This window comes from Miniopterus schreibersii, assembly GCF_964146895.1.
Source record: "Miniopterus schreibersii genome assembly, chromosome: 13".
Lineage (NCBI taxonomy): Eukaryota > Metazoa > Chordata > Mammalia > Chiroptera > Miniopteridae > Miniopterus > Miniopterus schreibersii.
Genome location: NC_138113.1, coordinates 16,486,081 through 16,507,605, shown reverse-complemented (window position 1 = coordinate 16,507,605; position 21,525 = coordinate 16,486,081).

The window sequence follows — 21,525 nt, the reverse complement described above, 5'->3', positions numbered from 1 at the left end:
GACTTCACAACACATGCTCTTTTCATTCCTATCTGCTTTACCAGCCAGGCATAGTTCATGCCAATTTTCTAGTGAACACACAAGAAATATTCTTTCATAATTTTCTGAAGAGACATGTTATTCAAGGTACTCAAGAAAGTCTGTCTTAATAACCTCAGCATTGACACTGAATAGAAAAAGAAAGAATTGGGGGTCTTACAGAGACTATGGAAACAAAGAAGGTTTTAGATTGTCATATATCCTTAGGAAGCCGTTCTTAGTCACAGCCCACTAGGCCTCGGGTCAGATTGCCTGTGAAGGAGCAGGAATCTGAGATGCGCCAACGGGGGGACCAGGTAGGGTCAGAGGGTTCTGTGTTCTAGAATGACTTGTGGACTTGAAACACCATCCCTGGCGTCTGTGGGAACACTCCTCCTCTTAGAGCTCACTATGCTCAAGGGCAGACATCGCTTTTCATGCCCAGTCATCCAAGTTACTCTGCATCTCTGAAGCCATGAGTGTGCTGGGAGATGGGGGGTTGGAACGTAGTGTACAATTTAATTTCAGAGACGCTACCGTCTTTCTCCCAGTCAGCCTCACGCAGACGCTTGCTTTACTGAAGCAGCCACGAGCGCTGTGTTTTGTGAGAAGCTTGGTTGATGCTTCTTACATTCTGATTCATTTTATTCTCTTGAAATTAATTAGAAGAGAAACAAAATATGATTTCTAATAGTTTCCCTTGATGAATTTTTTTCCCTATCAAAGCTGAGTTACTTTTCTATGGTTGCCTGGATCATTCCATAAAACCAGGTAACTTTGTTTTCCCATTGGCTGCTCTCATATATTTAACATCTCTTGCCAGGTATATACTCATTCAATATCCATCCTTCCATCCATCCATCCATCCATCCATCCATCCATCCATCCAATGTGTCCATCCATTTCTCCATTAATCCATCTAGCCACTCATTCATTTATTGATTAAGTCAGTCATCAGTCATCATTCAATGTTCACTTCCTTCTTGGTCATTGTATTTATACTTTATTGAAATATTTTGTAAAAGTACCAATAATTAAAATGGTGTATGATTTCCCTGTACATGTATTTCTTTTACTGCAATAATAAAGATGATATTACAGAAAATTCATAGTATACAGGTATGTATATACCTTGATGATGTGAATATAAATTGATATACATTCATTAAAGGCAATTTGGCAATATATTTAGAATTTTACAGTGTATCTACTTTTTCACCCAGTGAATCAATTACTAGTAATTTATTCTAGAAACATGTTTGTACATACAGGGAAAGGCATATGAATAAAGATGGAAATAGAAACATCATGCTCGGCAGGGCGTGGCTCAGTGGTTAAGTGTCGACCTAGGATCCAGGTGATCAGGGTTCGATTCCTGGTCAGGGCACATGCCCGGGTTGTGGGCTGCAGCCGATCAATGACTCTCTTATTATTGATGTTTCTCTCTCTCTCTCTCCCTCTCCCTTCCTCTCTCTGAAATCAATAAAGATATATTTAAAAAAAAAAAGAAAAGAAACATCATTAAACTACAGATAACCTAAATATCTACTAATAGAAATCTGTTAAAAATAGCTATCTACTTTCTTTTAAAACACTATTTTCAAACTCAGTTTAAAATTTTTCCAGTGTTGCCCTTTCAATATTAGTTTTGTGGGTTAGTTAAATTTGACAACAAATAGTGACTTCTCCTATTTGTTAATTCACTCTCCTTTTTCCAAACAGATTACCTTTCTACTCTACTCTTAACATGAATTCATATATTCATTTAACAAGCATTGTATTGAGCACTTACCATGTAAATATATTGCCAAATTGCCTTTAATGAATGTATATCAATTTATATTCACATCATCAAGGTATATACATCCTGTATACTATGAATTTTCTGTAATATCATGCTTGAGGTGCTTGCAGACAAAACTCCTTCCCTCACAGAGCTTACATTACAGAGAAGGGAGACAGAAAAGTTACAATACCTGTAATAAACAGGTAAGTTGTGTGGAAGACAGTAAGTGGTTTGGGGGAATGGACAAGACCAAGGGTGTTTGGAACACTGGAAACAGGGTCATGCTGCAGTTTGAAATCGGAGCATTAGGGTGGATTTCCTTGAGAAGGTGACCTCTATACGAAGATTTAAAGGAGAGGAGGTAATTAGCCAGCAGCTATCCGGCGTGTGTAAGGTCAGTGTGTTTGGACTGAGGACAAGAGAAGAGTGATGGGTGATGAGCAATGGAAAACCGGGCCACGTGGACCTCGCGGAACACTCACACTTTCCCTTCCGGGCGGGACGGGAGCCACTGGAAACTCTGAGCAGGGGAGTGACACAATTTGATTCATGCGGTAAATGGCGCTCTGCTGGAAAAACTGTAGGAGGAAATCCTGCTGGGAGCCAGCTGCAGTCATCCAGGTCAGAGTGGCGGCTGCTGGAATGAGTGACACAGTAAAGGTGGTGACAAGGAAACGAGGCTGAGACCGAAGCTGCCCTGATTTCCTAACAGTAGATGTGGGGTTGACATAATTCCCCATCAGTTAAAATAAGGAAGGCTGTGGGCGGGTCACTTTGGGAAGGAAGATGTCTTAGGTTTGAGATGTCAGATGTCCAAACGGAGACTTCCCTAGGCAGTTATAGGGAGTCCGGAGGAGGCCGGGCTGCAGGGTTACATTTGGAAATCACTGCATAGGGTGGGTATTTGAAACCGTGACACCTGATGAGGTCTCGAAAGGAGTGAGTACAGGTGTCCCCCCACTGTGCGACTGGGCAGGAGAGGTGGAACTAGCAAAGACACGAGGAACGACTTGTAAGAAAACAAAGGGAGTGTATCAGGGAGGCTGGGAGACATCAGCTCTGCCAACTGCTCTTCTTAAGTCAGGCAATCTAAGGACTAAGTGGAAGAGTCCTTAGAAGAGTCCTTTAGAAGAGCAAACACGACAGTCTTAAAAATGATTATGAAAGGATTCTTGTTCAAAAGTTGAGAAAGTCATGATTAAGACAAACATTAAAGAGAGTGTATAAGCATGATAGTTTTAGGAAAAGACGTTATAGACATTTTGAGCCAAAAGATGTTTAGAAACACTTAAATAATAGCACAAAGCAAAATAATATCGATTAGATTGTGTCACAGTTCCTTTTCATTGTTTCCAATTCTTTACATGAAAAGACTAATTCCATGATTCAAATTAAGATCTCTATCTTAAGGTACAACGTGTGAAGTTACTCTCCTCCTGTCCGCGCTGAGTCCGTTCCCCTCCCGCTCCTGTATCTTTCCGCGTGTACGTTCAGTATTTCCTGCTGCAGACAGCAGCAAACACAAACACATGCGAATCTTCCCCAGTTGCTTACGCAAAGGAGAGCATGTGGGGGACACTTTTTCATACTTTCTTTCCTTACTAAACAGCATAACTTAGAGGTTTTTCTACATCGGTATAAAGAGAGCTTCCTCATTATTTATTTATGGCTGGATAGTGTTTCATTGTAGATTATTTAAAGAGCTTTTTTTTTTTTTTTTGATGGACACTTGAATTGTTAACTAACTTTCCATATCAGATAATGCAATGACCTTTATACATCTCACAAGTTCAAGTGTATCTATAGGATAAATTCCCAGAAGTGAGAATCCTGCTCACTGTTTTTTGTTTTTTTTGTCATTTTCTATGCACTGCCAGACTTCCCTCCCTAGGGATTGTACTGTTTCGCACTCCTGCTGGCCAAGATACGTGAGAGCCTGTTACCCGAAAGCCTAACTGATGCAGTGTGTTGTCAAATTTTGGATTTCTGCTGATACAGCAGATGAAGAATGGCATCTTTTATGGTTCAGGCTGAGCGCCTTTGTGCATGTTTAAGGACTACTAGCATTTTTTCCTTCTGATTATATCCTTCAACCACTTGTCTATTTTTTTTTGATGCCTTTCTTCTAGTTTTTAGGAGCTTTTTATACATTAGGGAGGTGAACCCTTACTGTGATATGAGTTGTAAATGCCTATTTTTTCGTGTGATTTATCTCCTAGCTTGGATTATTTTTGCCAGGTGGAAGTTTTCTTTTTTAAAAAATGCGACTATGCATTTGAATTGATATTTGCGAGCTTGTGCATTTTAAGTCGGTTACAAGTGTCTTCCCCACTCCAAGATCATAAAGGGACTTGGTATGTTTTCTTCTAGTACATTTGGGACCCACTGGCGTTTGGCTGGGCGTGGGGTGCGAACGATTTTGATCTGCTCCAGGATGGCTCCCCCGAAGCCCAAACTCCGTGTAAGCAAACCCCCACCTTCATTTCGGCTGATCTCAGAGGCTGCCCTTCCCACGCGTGGAGTCCCGCAGGCATCTGGATCTCCGCCTTGACTTTCTGTTCTGTTGTATGGGTCTGCCCGTGTGATCTCCTGTCCCACTGCCTCAGTTACTGTGGCTTAGGAGTTAACTTACTGAGGTCTCCTCGCCCCCCTCTTTCCGAGTTTTCAGGGCTATCTGCAACAGTGTAAGTACTGGTGGGGTCATTCCGTATACTTGTATATACGACATTAAACAAAATAAGCCTTAGGAGTTGTTTTTAGTTTATAGTTATTTAAAGCCATTTAAATTTAAACCCACTTAATCATCCATCTACTTCATCAATATTCCTTAAGCCCCTACGGTATGCTTAGCACTTTTTACAGAATTGAAACATCAGTAAACAAAACAAAGCCATGCTCTCTTTTAGTTTTGTGGCCACAGACATTAGTCCTGAGTCTTTCAAGAAAAAGTTCTTTTTGATTATTTCCCTACATCGCCTGAGAGTAAATTTGAGCAGACTGTCAACTTTGGCATCTCAATATTTTATTAAGAAAACATCTTGTGCAAGAACATCTATAAAAATTCTCTTGGATACAGAATAGTAAAAATATAAAGAGTATTGAAGAAAAGAAAGCACTAGAGAAAAAGGAGATACCCAAGAGATATCTCGTTTCCCCACTTACCTCAGCTGCAATGAAGTATCTATTTAGTATCATAAATTTGCAGGACAGTGACCTTTGGAGCATTTTAGCAGTTGACAAGGCTCAGAAATGGTCATTCCTGCCCTATGTCAAGTTTTTAAAATTTCACTCCTGAACTGTTAACAATAAAATTGTAGTAATAATTTTCTTTTGGTTACATAGGAAACCCTAAAGACTCCATCAAAGTGCTACTAGATTTGATAAACGAATTTGGCAAGGTAGCTGGATACAAAATCAACATCCGGAAATCAATGGCATTCTTATACACCAATAATGAACTTTCAGAGAGAGAAACTAAAAAAGCAATACCATTTACCATTGCAACTAAAAAAATAAGACACCCAGGAATAAACCAAGGATGTAAAAGACCTGTATTCGGAAAACCACGTGACACTGAAAAAAGAAATAGAGGAAGATTTAAACATAGAGGAAGAATATACCATGCTCATGGATTGGAAGAATTAATATCATTAAAATGTCCATACTACCCAAAGCAATTTATAAATTTAATGCAATTCCTATTAAAATACCAACAGCATATTTCACAGACCTAGAACAAACATTTCGAAAATTTATATGGAACCAAAAAAGACCTCTAATAGCTGCAGCCATTTTGAGAAAAAAGAACAGAGTGGGAGGGATCATATTACCGGACTTCAAACTATCTTACAAAGCCACTATAATCAAAACAGCCTGGTATTGGTACAACAACAGGCTTATAGATCAATGGAACAGAGACCCCAGAAATAGACCCACACCATTATGGCCAGTTAATATTTGACAAAGGAGGCAAGGACATCCAGTGGAGTAAGGACAGTCTCTTCAATAAGCGGTGCTGGGAAAATTGGACAGATACATGCAAAGGAATGGTTAAAATCAAAGATTTATTCTTGAATTCAAGAAGCTTGATGGAATATTTCGTCACACATGGTCTTGGCGATGGCAGAATAGTGCTTTCAGCAACTGACCACTTTGTTGACATACAAATAAATATTCTGAAGTCCTTTACCATCAATTTTTTCCCCCAAAGACAGAAGGAAAAGATGGGAAAAACAGGTTAAAACCTGCATGTCAGCAGCATGTCAGGCTCATGCCAATCTTTCAATAGAGGAGTTTCTAGCCCCAGATAAACTGTCTAGTGAGCAAAACATACATGGACTGAACTTACCTGGACTTCGGCCTTCTGCTGTATGGGATCATCCCTTAGTCCTGTCAGCAACCGCTACACACCTAGGACAAATTGTTTTAGGACTTGGAGTTAAAAAACCAAACTTATTTGAGGATATCATTAAAAACCCCCTAACTTAAACAATATACAAAAACATTTAAAACTAATATACACAATAATTTTCTCTAGGTCTTCATTTATGCCGTTGCTTGTGCCTGGAACCTCCTCCCCGTCTCACCTGCCTTACTCTTCAAATCTCAACAATTGCCTCTGCAAGCGCATTCTTTCTAAACCAGTTCCCGGGAAGTTTCGGACATACCAGTAGTTATCTTACTCAGTGTGGTGACTGCCTCATGGTGCTCGGATAGGTACAGTGATTCTCAAATTTGGCATTCGCTGGAATCAGGAGGCATTGTTAAACCACAGATTAGTGGGTTCTGCCATCTGATTGAGTAGGCCCGGGGTGGTGTCCAAGAATTTCCATTTCTGACAAATGCCCACATGATGCTTAATGCTACTGATTTGGGACCACACTTTGAGGACCGTGGACATATTATTATATTTATGATTTAACTTTTTGGTTTTCTACTTGTCTACGAGTTTATTAAAAGCAGATTGAATTTAGTTTTATGTCAATTTCTAAAATCTAAAAACAAGTCACATAATAGGTACATTAGAAACATCTGTTGATTAAATGAATAGTGAGCTTTATTCCGCAGCACGGCCTGGAGCGCACGCACTTCGCAGTTCCCGCACGCGTGAGCTGCTGCTTTCGCCCCCGGGAGCCACTGAGGATGTTCTGGGAAACCGACCTTTCACAGGCTACTGATAACTTTGGTATGAGATCTGAAGCATCTGTGCAGGAAAGTTTGAATTTTTCACTTTATTAATCACTAGCAAATACCTATTTATCAAAAAAATCCACAGGCCCCAAATGGCATCGCTCATGCTGAAAGCCCATGATCCCAAACCTAGATTAAATACCTGATCCGATTGCAATTTCAGCCTCTCCCAGAAACAATCCTAACCAATCAGCACGGAATTTTCTGGTCAAGCAGTAGTAAGGTAACCTGTCACCTGGCCTCTGTATCCCCCATAAAAAGAAGAGGCCGTCCACATGACTAAAACTCGCCCCCTTTTCTTCTCCCAAAGAAAATTGTCCCGACCCAAAACAATCCTTTCTTTTCTTTTGTTAACAGCTCCCTTGCCCCACCTTTCTTCCTATGAGAGCCTTCTATTTTGGAAAACATCTAGGAGCGCCCTCCTAGTTGCTGGATGGGGTGCTGCTTGTCTCATGAGTCACTTAATTGGAACCAATTCAATCTTCAAATATACTGGGTTGAATTTTGTTTTTCAAAGTGTCAAACATAGTTTAAGAGTAATGTTTTATTTATAGAAAGATGGAAATATACTCTTTCTCATTAGTGCATTGGGCTTATATGTACTCTCATAAAAAACAAACAAACAACAAACAAAAAAACCTTAGCAAAGATTTCAGCTACTAATTAGTTTTACCATTGCCTTAAAGTAAAGTTGCATAGAGGACGTGTGAAGTACCCCTGATGCCAACTCTTCAAACTATCACATTTGCTCTGTGCGGTAGTGAGCTAGGAAAACAGTTCTCCAAGTAGAAATAATAAACGGCTGTGGACGAAACGGGGCCACATACTAAACCTGACAAGCCCAGGGGAGGCCTGCGCGGTGGCTTTACAAACTCAGAGACCGAAAGTTACCACCCAGGGTGGTCTGAACGTAAAAATTTCTAACTGAAAGGGTCATGGCAGGAGTCAAGTCCTAGGCCTGTAGCTTCCTTGACAAAGGTCAATCCTCACCTTAAGTGAGCCTGTCTACTGCCTTTTTGTATCTAAGACAATATACCTTTGGAATGTGAGAGTCACCTCCTTTCCCCTGACCCCTCAGGAGGCCACAGAACTCACTGTTACCTCATTGCCCACCTACCATCTCTGTGCGCCGTAAGTGGCGACTGTCCCGTGCCCACCTAAGTAAAGGAGTTTGTGTCTTTCCATTTCACTCTTTATCCACCCTGAGATTTGTCTGCTTTGCTTTCCCCCGCCCCTTAACCTACCACCAATTAATTTCATGTAACCCCCCTTATGTCTGTCTCCTCCTTGGGTTCTAAAGTATAAAATAAGCTGCAAAACTGCCATTCTCTAGAGCATGTGCTCAGTCCATCGAGATTTTGCTTCCTGGCAATTGTCTGTTTGGCACAAAGAAACTCATAAACATTCTCTCCCAGGTCTGGACATTCCTTACATCAACATGACAAACATGTCACTAATTCAAGTAGACACATAGCGCCAGTTTTCTAAATTGCCGCCAACAACCACACCTTCCACAAGGAAAATCTAATGAATCAGAAGTACCGAGACCATTTCTACAAAACTGAGGATGGAGGGGTTGTAGAAGGAGAGGAATAAGCAACAGAGCTGTGAGGTGAGCACGGGCCTCCAGGCGCAGTGTACGCCATCGCAAGCAGCACTCCATGATAGCGGGCTGCAGAAATAATGTCCTTACTGAAGTCTCTCTTTTCTTTCCATCAACACCTCTCCTGGACCCCTCCCCGCCCAAAGGCAACCTGCAAAGCAACCGCAAGCTTTGCTGCGCGGGACTTCCCTTCAGGGGCGGGTTCCCCCACGCGTCCCCCTTGCCATGTGGGACTGAAGAAGCTGAGGCCAAGACTAGGCAAAAATCTGGTCCCTTGACTACTGAGTCAGATGCAGCTTGGGATACAGGATGCCAGGGACAAGTATTTTGAAATACAGAGGTTAAAAATGTTGACAACAGCAAGCACACTTTGCTTTCTCCCCAAACCTGTTTCTTGCTTTAAAGGTTTTCTTATTTTCTGCCCAAATATTTGTGACTTGAGAACCAATGGAAGAACAGAGATAAAGAAAACTTTTTGTCTGTGACCTTCCTCTTTGGCTTATGTTCATTAAAATGGTAAAACTGAATGAGGCGGCTTTTATTCTGCTTTTTTCCCTCTTCAGTTTTAGATTGCTCTTTCCCTCCCTTCCCTTCCCCGATGCATCTTCCATTGTGAGCACTACCTGCAGCTCAAAAGTCTTTTCAGATGTAAATGTCTCTCCCGCAATTATTGTCTGGCTTTTAATTTTTAATGTCTTTCTCCACCCCCCCCACTTGTGTTTTTCTTTTCCATGGATTTGATTTCACTGGCAGCTGGCATTGTTTCCATTATTTCATCCTGTGCACAAAAATATTGTCAAAGCCCTCACCTCTGTTTTACCCCAGAGGAGAAACTAGAGCGTGAACACTCCGCTCCACCTTTCTTTCTTTCCAAGAACAGGTAGCTATTTGGCGCGAAATGTCTCCCTTGTAAAATTTCTTTATATTTCCCTTCAGTAATTAATCTAGGCTTTGTTATTTAAAAAAGCAGTGTCATCGTCTTCTAAAGACTTGTTCTATGTTGGAATCTTGTGAGTTCTTACCACCCATAGAAAGGCAAAATATTTAAGGGTTGGAGAAAGGTCAAAAGCAAGGTGTCTGTGTGTGTGTGTGTGTGTATATATATAAATAAATATATTTTAAAAATTACTGAAATAGGCTTATGCTTAGGAGATATGTTTTCAATGTGTTATCTACAAATTTTGGTCAGTGAAATTTTCTGTTAATTTTGTTGAGACTTTTCCAACAGGCAGGAAAGGGTGATATTAATGACGTGTAAGATTTTGGCCTTGTTGATATAGTTTGTGGACTGGAACAAAAAGGAAATTTCTTTATTTGGTGTAGTTGGTCTCAGCTATCCCTGTGACTCAGAATCATCTGGAGAGTTTTAAAAAAACTATAGGTGCCAGAGCTTAACTCCCAAAGATTTGATTTCAATTGACTTGGGCGGGGGGGCAAGAAGTGAACATTTTTAAAAACCTCCCAGATGATTCTAATGTACAGTCAAAATTGTGAACCATTGATTTAGCATCAGTTGATAATCTGGGGATAATCTGCATATGGGACCTACAGCATCTTCATGGCACTGGGAAAACCATTGCTTCTTACATGTGTCCTTTTTTGGGGGTATCCCTTGGAGTCCTAAGAGATGCCTTCAGCTCTGGCTCCACAATGGTTAAGTTTGCCTCTGTCTTTTCTTTTGCACACTCTTATGAGAATAAATGTAAATGTCCAAAGTATTGATGCACGTCAGGGTGGGGGATTAAAGAGTGGGGAAAGCAGACAGCTTCTTTCACAATGTGAAACAATGAAAGAGTGCACACGCTCTCGTTCCTGAATCTGGTGGAGGGTGCCACTAATCTAGTTACATCCATCACGTCAACCTTGCCCAGAGACTATTGTTGTCTGTCTATAGAGATGTGACATTAAGTAGCCCATATCCTGTGTTATTTATTTGTTTATAGGTTAATTGCTCAAAATATTGATCTCCTGGGCTCACTTTCCCATTCTTTCTCAAATACCCTTTCAAACAAACATAAACTAGGACAGATTTGCGACACAGGGGACTCTTAAATGATGCAGATTCTTTCTCCTTGGGGCCTTTAAAAAAAATCACTCTCTCAAGAAAGCATAATCCAGTGTAAACATCGCTACCACTCCAAGAGTTGCTGCAAGGTTTCAGGTCCTCACATTTAGAGGGATGGAAGACACTAATTGGGAGACACCAAAACTTTGACCACTTGTTCTTTCGATTAATTTAGCAGTGAATATATAGAATATATGAAATTCTATACATTTAAAAAAAAATTACTTTAAGATGAAACACTCAGCTGTGTGGGAGCTTCTGTGGGACTCAAAATCTGCCCTTAAAAGCACAATAAGAAATAAAAACTTAATTCTGAGCAGTGAGGATACAGCTTGTCACTTGCCCCCCATTTCCTGCTTCCCATAGTTGCAATTACAGTAACCTCTGCCTTAATTGTGTAATACATTTGTTTTTTAATTAGCAAAAAGTGTATTTAAAGCCCGCTGCTTCACCAGTGTGGGAGGCTGTGGTAACAGACCAGGACGTTTTGGTATCCACGCATTTGACCGGGTCAGCCTGGTCCTCCCTGGGGAGCATGGGGTGCTGTTCAGTCCATTTCTGGCCTCCGAATGCAGATGGACCACCTGAGCATGTTGCCCTTGGGAGCAGGTAAAAACTCAGCATCGGATAAGCTCCCTAGAGCCTTTCAGTCCTCCAGGCTGGCTTCAGGTGGCCGACCTGACTTGCTGTTTTCATTTCCTGCACTGTCTTATGTCTTGGATTTATACTCCTATTTCTCGGGAACACCTCAGACTCTGCTTCCTTGGGTGACCTGATTTTTTTAGATTAGTGGCTTTGATTCACCCCATTCCTTTAGTTTCATTGTGGTCTTTTGGCTTCTACTGCCTCTTTGGCCCTGGGGAAAGAATTCTCACCCCTTTGGGACAGAGGACACAGTGCTCCGTTATTTCTATGTGGTGGGACTCAGGGGCAGCAGCAATCTGGTTTGAATGTGGGCCTGAGATACCTCCTCTGAAGATGTATTTGCACAGTGAGGGTCTAGTGTTCGCTCTGATCCTCTGTACATTCAGATGTGACATTGGTAAGTCAAGTGCTTCCCATTGGGTTCCTGGAGTGGCAACCAACATATATATATATTACATATATATAATATATATATATTACATATATATAATATATATATATTACATATATATATAATAGGCTGGGCCTCAGGACATAAATAAATTTTATCCCTAGATAACAACATGATATTTGACATGCTGGTCCCCACATTTTCCTAGCTGCAATTCTTTCTGAATGAAAAGTAAGCAGCTCTAGATCATGTAGAACAATATTTTCATTTTTTTGAAATGGGGAGAGCTGTATATAATGATATTTTTCTTCTGATTCATAAAAGAAATCATATTCTTATTTTTATAAGTGAGAGTTTAGCAAGATTGAAAGGGTGTACCAGTCAAAAGAGGAGATGTGAGAGTAGTCCAAGGTGCTGGCAGGGAGTGAGCAGGAGAGCAGGGCTGGTTGACTCAGGACAGGATGTTTCCATATTGGGCCCATCTGGGTTTTGTCCTTGACTTTCTGAAACCCTGGCCTAATTCTCATATTTATAGAACTTTACTTTTAACTTCAGAATCACTGAATATGGGGTGATATTAATATAAGACCAGAAATCACTTAGAGAGAGGAGCTAAAGCCCAGGTGTGACTTAAATCTGAGACGTGGCCAAGTGTCACAGAAAGTGGAAAACTGCATCAACTGTACTATTTGCCCAGGTGAAAAGGCCACAAAAGTCACAGATGTTTAAGCTTCGAAGGAAACTCCTTAGAAGCACTTTCTTGTGTACAGCCCGAATATTCTTTTGGAATTATATAATATCCTCAGGGATAATTAAAACACACACATTTATTTCAGTCATTAAAATAGTGTATTTCTTTGTAAATGTAAAGAAAACAGAATCCTTTTTTTCTTTTTTAATACTTAAAAAAAAAATTATCTTTATTGTTGAAAGTATTACAGATGTGTGTCATTGTCCGTGTCACCGCCCCGCATTGAGCCCCTTCCACGGCGCTCCCACCCCCAGGCCGTCACCACTCTGTGTCCACGGGTTATGCATATAACTTCTTTGGTTAATTTTTTCCTGCAATGCATTTTTTTTAAACTAACTTTAATTTTTTTAAAAAATCAGCTTCATGCCGGGTCGGCCTGCCCCAGGTGCCCTTCATTTACAATTGGTTGAAGCTGAGTTCCTGTCCACTCGGGTGACTGGTGTCGGCCCTTCTCTAGAAGGCCGCTCTTAGCTCTTTGATGGGGTCTTCTCCCATCCGGCTCCTTTCCCTTGGGGAACATTGCTCATGGCAGGGAGGTTCTAGAATACGTGTCACTGCCCGTTCCCACGGCGTTTTGCTCCGAGCCCCTTATTGCAAACCGATTGCAAGTGGGTGGCCTTAACATTCCCCTGAAGCACCTTCATTCACGTCAGCTGCTAAGTATCACTGAGCAACAAACGCGGCGCTTTAACTGCGTCTCATTGGCAGTTTGGTCATTTCCCGCTCGAAGTGGGAAGGACTGAAATGACATTCTTATATTTTGGCTGGCCTGCTACAATTAGGCCGATCACATGGAGACCAGTACTTACGGGCCTTGGTAGGAGCCGCCAATCCCAGCCCTCCTGCTATTCAGGTTGTTCGTGAGGTTAAGCCAATGCTGGCGTCGGAAACAAAGATATTGCAGCCCAAAGGCAAAGGCTATTGGGACCTGCCTTACATGATTTCAGTACTTGTCCTCGAGCACCTTTTAAGATATGGGAGAAGTGAGCTCCAAATTTTGAGTCAAATTCAGCAATATTTAACAAAAGAAGTTTTATCTCAGTATGCACTCAATGAGCTATGTAAAAAAGGGGACATTGCTTTTTTTTTTTAATTCAAGAGAGGTTATTTTTAATCTCCACTGAGTAAAGAATGAGGGGATGTGGTTAGGTTAGATGCCAGAAAGAGTTTCCTTCTGGCTAGGGTTATTGTTGTGTGGTTATAAACTCTCTTTTTCATTAGGGAAGTGGTTTTCGGAGTATAGACGCAACTGCAGTCTTTCTTCAGGTGACCTCAATGCTGTCTTATCTATAATATGAAAAGGCTTGTATTTTGGGTTCTACTGTATAAATAATTTGCTTGCACTTAAAAGAATTTAAAACCCTGGTAACATTTAGGGGAATAACGTGTGAAAACAGATGGGATAGGAAACCTGTAGTGTCTTTGAGATCTTTGCTGCCATGGTTCAGAATATGACAAAAATATTTTCTTAAAAGGCTTTCATTTCTTCATTAAAATGAAATTATAACATACATTTTTAAAAGGCTAACTTCTTTAAAAGAAAATTCAGTACACAATAAAACTATGCATAGTAAACATAAGGTCAGTCAGATCCATTATTCAGATATCACATGATTTTTCATGGTGAGACCCAGGACTGGAGTTCACTGGGAACTCCATTTCTTCAAGTACTATGTGTCTCCCCCTGGCTGGAAAAGACTGAGCGAATGAAAACCCAAGGGTAGCCCATATCTGCTTTGGCTTTTATTGCATGGTTTGGAACAAAAACATGAACAAATAAAATTCTCTCATTTGTTTATTTGAACTGAGGAACATGAAGGGAAGTTGCTAGTTAGTGGTAGAACCTGAGGTCAGAGAGTCAGAATACTGAGAGTTGTAGCAAACTTGTGAACCAACATAAACCGTAGATGCTTAAGATTCTCTTTAGTGAAAAGCTGAGAATAGAACAAGCATCCAGAGAAAAATTGAGGTGTCCAAAGGGAGAGATTTTAGGCTTTGTTCTCTTTGCAGCCAGACTAGCCATGCTAGTGATCAGTTTTCCCTAAACACAAATAATTTTTGCAGGGACGTGTTCATGAACTTATAGTTTTCACACTCTTTAGTACATTGCTTCATTTTACTTCTACAACAAGTACATTTCCCACCCCCCTAAAATACAATATTTATTATTAATGTGAATAATTCGAAAAGATATGTTAGTGACCAATTTTTGGAAAACTGAAAATGAAATACATTTGAATAGTTTAATCCCAACTGACATACTAAAATCAATTTTAATTGCAATAATTGCAATATATGCTGTGTGCTTTTTTCTGAGTTATAATAAGTCATATTCATGGTTAACAGAGGGATCATGATGAGCAATTTCATGAAAGGGAAAAAATGCCCCAAATACACATTTGATGCAACTTTTAAGTTTCTATGTGTATAGATATCACCTTACTGACCTACACAAGAAATTGTTCTATTTTATTGAATAATGGTTCCCAGTTAGAGATGTAAAAATGTGTTTACTGTAAAGCTTCCTTTTACTCTTGACTGCGTCTCATCCTCTCCCCCCGTGACCACAGTAGCTGGATGCGGAGGGGGTGCAGGCTCATGCCAGGCTCCGAGTCCTAGACATTGAATTCTCTGGTGTTATCGAGAAGATGGGGGCATAGAGGAGGCAGAAGTCTTCTTATGTGACTCCTCATGTGTCAGGGGCCGTCCTTGTCATCCCCTAGGTTCAGTCCGATGCTGGTGAAAGCTGATGGCATGAGGGTTTCCACCCAGAAGGTGTGCCTAGTTTTCTTTGGGTGGCATTTACACGCACCCCAGTTTTCTCTGGCATAGAACCATCCTCTAGAGGAGAGATGCGTCTCCCTTTCTGTCCCCAGCAGCGCCTGCCTCAAATCCTTGTTTAGATTGGACATCCCTCTATTGGTCCCGCAAGCGCCTGGGCATTCCCAGCCTCCTTTTGTAGCCTTTTCTGTGGAGCTGGGGCACTTTTATTCACGCCGAGGGCTGTGGAGACCTGTGACAAGGTGCTTCAGAGCACCAATCCCTTTCAGCTCCATTGGCATAAGCAGCTCCAGTGGCCTCCATCCTTCATAAATCCCTAATCCAGAAAGAGGTATCGTTTTTTACATTCAAGAATGGCTTCTAAACTTTAAGGGAAACCTGTGGAGCATCCTATTTCTCCTCTCCATAATGGGGGAAACAGACCAAAAAATGAGACACAAATACCTTTGGGGCTGCAGAACTCGCCCCAGGAATCTCTTTAGCATGCCCCCCCCCCCCCCCCCAGCACAGCCTCGGCGAGGGTCTGAAGGTTGTGCGGCTCACTCAGCAAGTCTCCAGCCAGAGAGTTAGATGTCAGTAACTCTGTCTTTCTGGGGCCTCCAGTCTTCTTCACAGATTATTATTTTGGCTTTTTGGAGGGGCAACATCCCTGATTCAATGATCTTTTCTTTTCAAACACTGTAGCACTCATCTCATCCAGTTCCCTGCTGATTTTAAGATGTGAGGGTTGGTGGAGAGTTGACAAGTCTGTGGAACGGCTGCCCTGTGCTTTTCAACAAGTTCCGCAGGGAGATGTTGGCTCCAGCTCCGACTGAGGACAGCTCCTTGTCGATAGGGTTTAACTGAGGCCTTTTGTCCAGAACAACACAGAAAATCCCAATTTACCTATACACCAGGCACTATATTCATCCCCAACTCTCAGCTTTTTATTCAGTGCTTTTCACGTAATTGGAACTCAATAAACATTTGTTATAAAGACACGGACAGTTTGGATCAGTTCAACTTTTCAAGTAAAAACTTAAGAAGCTTCTAAGAGAAATGGAAAATGTCTGATAGAATAAAAGGCTCTAGAGAGGTTAGAATGCATTTATGAGAAGAAATCAGGTCCAAGTAATCTGACATAATTCCCTGCTGACATTCTCTGATGAAAATTAATGATTGGAAGATGATGCATTAAGGTATCGTGTGTAATTTAACTCAGACTAAGTTGTACATTTTATAAAGTAGTAGAGAAAAGGGATTTGGGAATCAGTATTAAACCAAGTAGCCAATGAATAGAAATAATTATCAAGTTTTAGGCTGTGCCTATACAGGGGGAAGATATCAACCATTTCAGTTTGTGTGTTTTTAAAAAATTTATTTGACTTTTATTTGACTGACTTGACCACATTGACTTGCTGTTTTGGAGTCATGGAGGAAGAGCTGTGACGTGCTATTGAATGAGACGAAGTAAATACAGCTAGGCTTGGGTGTTTATGAAATTTTTGATATTTTATATGGCTATTTGTTGGATTGACTTGTGTAATACAATTGCTAGTTTACACTAAAACAATTTTTTTCTCTTTTTTCTTTTTTTTCAAGTACAAAATTATATTTGGAGTAGGGTAGATTTTAGGAAAATTTGGAAAGGAGTTATCAGTTTCTTCTTCGTGTAGATACCCGGTCCTCCAAAATTCAGGAAGACCCTCTCTACACCCTACTTTGTATTACCAGCAGCTATCACAGCCTAGAACATAGTAGACATACAATAATGGCTTAATGCATAAGTGAGTAATTATTAGGAGCCTGCTTACCAGTCTGAAAACCTAACCCTGGTATTTCATATACCTAGAGGGAAATCCTAGTTACCTAAGTGCCCCTGAAAGTGCTGGTTTCTCCCTACCTCCGGTGAGATTATTGATGGATGAGTTCATAATAGGGATTAGAATTTTCTCTTGAACTGCATCTTGCTGGCTGGGGTATTGCTAACTTCCCAGGACTTGCCAGCTCCCTAGCCAGCATGGACCCCTACCACTAGTCCTCAGCTGCAGACCATTTCAAACTGTGCATGCCTCCTGGGAACCATTGCAAAACCTTCTGTGAGACCATGACTATTGGAGTGAGGCTCCTGCTTCCATACTTGAGGTTGGAGTCCTAACCAGCTCAGAGTCTTTGAATGTGCATATAATTGAAAGGTGAGTTCCATCTTTCCTGCTGCTTTTAGATACTGGAATTTTTCCTGCTGGGACCAATTTTGCCTCATAGGAGGCTAGTTCTTAATTTGAGTTAGGCCCTTGGCTCCAGAATAGTTTGTCTCTGTTTTCTCCCTCGGGCCACAAGCAGACAGGCAGATGAGATGAAGCTCAAGCTGGCCCAAGCTAAATTCATCCTGGGGTAGGATCGCCTTTTGTGCTCTTCTGTCCTCCTTTCAGCCACCACTTCTGTCCACCAAGAACTTGCTGCCCACCCTGCTCTCAAGAGGCTGAGTGGCTTCCAGTGGACACCAATGTTAGTGCCCTACTGGCTAGAGTTTCCCCTTGCACTGGTCACCTACCTTTATTTCATACTTTCAGGACCATGATCTCTACTACTTGAATTGATCAGGGAAATTGGACAGTAAATACTTAACACAAACTGAACATTTCATAGGTCTCATGTATTATATTGAAACAATACTAGAGAAGAGATTCCAAGATGACGGCAAATAGAGTGGAAGCTACACTGACACTCTCCCAGGACCAAACTGGAATTACAACTAAAATACAGAAAAACCATCCTGAATAAGCAACTGAAGACGAGCTGGAGAGCAGCCTCATAAGCAAGGACATAAAGTGGAAGCCGCACAGAGACTGGTAGGAAGTGCAGACGCAAGAGGGCTGCCTGGGCTCCCACAGCAGCAGCTGAAGGTCTGGAGGGAGATCTCAGCTGGGGGGGTTCCCACTGAGGACTCTGGGGCCTAAACTCCAAACTAGACTCCCCTTCCCAGGGCACCAGCACTGAGAAAGGTGCCCACATAATATCTGCCGAGAAAATCAGCTGGGTTTCTGTCTGCCAGGGAGAGATGGCTGGAAATGCAGGCCCCCCTTAAAGGGCCAATGCACAACATTTTATGGATTTAATTGACATTTAAAGAACATTTCACCCTAAAGCTGCAGAATATACATTCTCCTCAAGTGCACATGGGACATTCTCAAAGATAGACCACATATTAGGACACAAAACAAGTCTCAACATGTTCAAGAAGAATGAAATAATATCAAGCTCTTCTCAGACATTTACACCATGGAACACTATGCAGCTGTAAAAACGAAGGATCCCTTATCCTTTGAGACAGCATGGTGGGACCTGGAGAGTATTATGCTGAGTGAAATAAGCCTGGCAGAGAAAGACAAGTGTCACATGATCTTACTCATATGTGGAATCTAATGAACAAAATAAACCGATGAATAAAATAGATCCAGAGGCATAGAACAAACTGATGAATCTCAGGGGTGGGTGGGTGGAGAGAGATTAACATAAGAACTTAAATGCATAGATGCATAACCCATGGACACAGACAATAGTGTGGTGAAGGTCTGGAGGAGGGGTGCAGGGTGGAGGGGACATTTGTAATACTTTCAACAATAAAGATAAATTTAAAAAATGAAACAATACTAGAATCAATAAATGCATTCCCTGAAATTATCGAACTATGTGGGGTTCAAAACATCAAAAGAAGAACAAATGAAAAATAGATGGGGGCTGTTAAACCTACTGACTCATCTCAATAACGTGGTTGATGTCTTGTAATGAAACCCAAACACCTATTATGGGAAATATTTCAAAGAATGAAAGCAACCTTTTTATTTGAAAAGGAAATGATAGTATTTGAGGGGTTTGGGTAACTTTTAAAAAGATGTATTCATCTCCCATTGAGGAGTTTCTGGTCATTTCTCAATGATTTCAGCTTTTTAAAGGTAAAAAGGCAATAATACAGGTTTGATAAAATTCACATTTATTGCATGCAAATTGTCTTATCCCTGTCTATTCATCAATGAGACACTCATCTCAGAGATTTGGTGGCTACCAAAAATCCCCCCCCAAACCCACCATAAACAAAAACATAAAAATAACCAACCCCTGATCATTTACTTTCTTTTTTGTGTTTCCAGTGACAGTTATCTGAAACTTGCCCATTTCCCTCACTATCTCAAACACATTCTGCTCCCCCTTTCCCTTAACAGGTACCATTAAATGTTATAATACTGAAATGATTACAACCATCTGATAAACTATCTCTGTTCAATATTTCTTCACATTTTTGCCAAATGTTTCTATTTCCCTAAGATTCTGGAGGAAGAAGCATCTCTTCTTGGCAAGACGAATCCTCTACTTTTGTACAGAATCTCACCCCCCAGCCTCCAATAAGACACTGCTACAGAGTTAGGTGCTATATTACTGCATGTATCAGTAGCTCTCTTATAAAAATAATCCTCCATTCTCCCCCTTTATCACTTGACTGTATTCTTGTACCTTCTTCCCTTTCACTGTAAAACTCAGTAGATGGCTTTTGACACAACTCTAACCTAGTCCTTCCTGAATGAATTTCCATCAGCCTTGGATGTTCACCATTCTACTCAAACTGCTTTTATTTAAGAATTAACAAATACCTCTTCACCAGCCCTACATGTTCTTAGGGTTCATCTTCTTCAACCTCAATATATGGTCTTTAATATCTCCTTTCTTCTTGGGTAGCTCTCTTTGCTTTCATAATACCACATTCTCTAAATTCTCTTGCTACATTTAAAAAAATACCAGCTTTATTGAGATATAATTACATACCATATGAGTGACTTGCAGCCAATGGAATGTGAATGAAAATTATGCATGCCATTCCAAGAGTCCTCTGTAGACACTTGCAATGCTATTTTCCAGGCTATGTCCATTTTTGGTTCGATCGTGAACTTAGGAGCCACCGTGTTGAGGATGGTGGAGGCACTGGATGGAATGAAAAAAGGAAGGAGCCTGAGTCTCTGAATCACTGCTTGGAGAGGAGCCTCCTGCCACTCAGGAGAACTTCCTAGGGCTTGATGTGGGCAAGAACTACATGCCACTGCTCACTTTCAGGTATGCGGGAAGAGAAGCTAGTGTCACCTAAACTAACATAATGGCTATAGCAATTATGAGAGCTCCGTCAGCAATGAAAGTCAGCTGTGCCAACATTCAGTATTTTTATTTGCCAAATTCATTATTGAAAAACAATGTTTATTTAATTTTCCTTACTTGATTACTGTAAGTCAATATTTTTATATATTAATTTGCCATTTGTACTCATTCTTTATAAATTGCCCAATTTTTCATTGCTGATACTTCTCTGACAGGGTTTTCCTTATGGATTTTTTGCATTTAAGGACATGGCATTTTATCTGTCATATAGATTGCCAATACTTTTCCACAATTTTTTACTTTGTCATACTTTTTAGTTTTTGCCATTTAGACATTTAATAATTTTATATAGAAAATTCCTTTATGGTTTTCTTTTATGATTCTCCTTTACTGTTTCTACCTTTGGTGTCATTTTCAAAAGTTTTCCCCCACTCTGGAATTATATTCTAGTAGTTTCATAACATTAAAAATCAATCGGAATTTAATTTAGTATAAAATTCTTTTTTTAATCTTTAATATTTGGCCCCAAGTCTTACTCAGAGTAGATATGGAATAAATATTTGTTAAATTTGATTGTCTCCTTTTAAGAGTTTAGGGTTGGATTAGATCAGTGGTTCTTACACTGTAATTCTTAGGTTGGCATCATCAGCAACACTTGGGAACTTGGTAGAAATGCAAATAGGTCTGAGCCCCACCCCAGCCCCATGGAAGGGTCCAGCGATCTGAATTTTAACAAGCTGTCCAGGTGATTCTAATGTAGGTTAAAGTCGACAGCCTCTGGAATAGAAAATATGTAAGGCCACTGCCAGCAGAACTATCTGTGAAATACATTTTTTTCCATGTTAGCAAAACCCACTGCTGTGAAAACGTGATTCTTTCCTTATTTTTAGCAGAGTAGGAAATAGAAAAGAATATGTTCAAGGCTACCCCTTCTGGGGCAAAATCATGATGGCCATGAGAGTGCTGTCTCTCGGGCCTCAGCCTCCACCGTGAGCTCATCCACACAGGATGCCTCGGTGGGCCTGGGCTGCCCTGATTTCTCAGGAAGCTTCCTCTAGAATATCTCAGCACATCTTTTCTTTCCATGCAGCACAATGCTATGAGTGCTTCCCAGCCTCCTCAATCAGAAGTCCCTGCCTCCAGTGCCTGTTCCAATCTGCAGCCAGAGAGC